This window comes from Octopus bimaculoides, chromosome 3 (genome assembly GCF_001194135.2).
Source record: "Octopus bimaculoides isolate UCB-OBI-ISO-001 chromosome 3, ASM119413v2, whole genome shotgun sequence".
NCBI classification, from domain to species: Eukaryota; Metazoa; Mollusca; class Cephalopoda; order Octopoda; family Octopodidae; genus Octopus; species Octopus bimaculoides.
This window is the reverse complement of record NC_068983.1, coordinates 97,309,757-97,311,528: the sequence shown is the minus strand read 5'-3', so window position 1 is coordinate 97,311,528 and position 1,772 is coordinate 97,309,757.

Below are 1,772 nucleotides of genomic sequence, written 5' to 3'. Positions count from 1 at the left end.
TGTGTGTGTGTGTGTGTGTGTGTGTGTGTGTGTGTGTGTGTGTGTGTGTGTGTATATGTATGTATGTATGTATAAAGTTAATCGCCACATCAGAGTGGCTGTCCCGTGTTACTACTGGTTTAACTCCAGGCAGTTCTTCCGCCAGCTACTTATCAGTGCGGTGCTGCACTCTATAATATACAATAAACATTGCTAGCAGGGGGAGCGAACCACAACCATCCTCTAGCAGAGAACAGTATCGCAAGACTGACTCAGTTTCGAGTTGGTTGTCTTATCATCAGTCGCGAGTACCTGGTCCAGGGTTCGCTCTAGCCAACAATATATTGTAAACAAAGCGACCATCGGTCACTGATTTGCAACAAGCAAAATAGCCACTCGTAAAATCCCAAGAGATCAAAGTAGTAACTATACTAACAAGTAAATTTAATCGCCACGTCCTCATCGAGATCTACAGATCTTCCAGGACGAAGCTCGTCTTCTAGACCTTAGTTTCCAGCCCGGAACTTTTGGAACTACCGTTGAGACTAGCCTACGATTATTGTCCGATTTCCATATACTGCATTAATATTCCTCGCACTTTTCGTTGCGTTGTTGTCTTTATTGAAATCATACAGCAAAATATGCCGAATATGCTCCTTTATAGCTTTGACTAAATAGCTGGTAAAATCGAACTGCACTCTTGAAAACTTGCACTAAGAATAAGTACAAGGTAAAATTAATACCTGCTTTTAGTTCATGCAATTGAAAAAACCGCATTCTTTATGGGATGACCCAACTTATATATATAAACGTATATGAAAATGCAGTAATCCCTCGACTATGGCGGGGGTTACGTTCCAAAAACCCGCGATAGGTAAAATTCTGCGAAGTAAATACTACTGCACTGGTTATTTTTTTAATTATTTTTGTAAGTTGTATATATTCATTTTATTGTAAATGCACAGCAACACTGCACACTCGCCTCTCGAGATCGTGTTCCATACAGTATGTGCGATTCTTTGTTTACTCATCTACGGTAAACGTTTTATAAATATTATATTATTTACTTTTAATATATTTTAATTAATATGTTAAACAGTGCAGTACTGTACTGTATTTTTATTTATTAATTTACTAATTTTTAGACGTGAAAATGCTTATTTTACCACAGAAATAATTAAAATCTAAGAAAATATAAATACCTATCGGCCGCAGAAACATGCGATATACTAAGAAGACTGCGATATAAATTTGCATATATTGACCAGAAAAATCTGCGATGTACTGCGGGCGCGATAAGTGAAGCGTGATATGGCGCGTGATTATTGTATTTCCATTATTTCTGAGCATCCAACTAATCATCCACTGGAGATATTGGAAGAAGTGCCACAAACGCAGAGACACCTGACCACTTCTACCCAAGACCAAACCGCCTGTACCAGAGTATGGATCAGACAACCCAACACGATCCAAGATAAAACCAAAGCCCAGCGAGACACTTTGTTGTTGATGCTTTTAGTGTAGCATCAGTTTTGGTAGGGAGGTGTTGTGGAGGTCGCTAGCATCTAAATTTGTCCAACAGAAATTGCTGGTATGCGAAACTGTCCATTAGAATCGAATGGGAAGTTGTAGAACTATCTAGAATGTTCTAATGGCTAGCCGCTACCTATATAAGCAGAGATGGTAGAGGGGCATTTCTTCTTTTGCCTTTATCATTTCTTGTTATACACTGCTAGAAAGAGACAGGTAATAAACCTATCTGAACATGTGTGTGTGTGTGTGTGTGTGTGTGT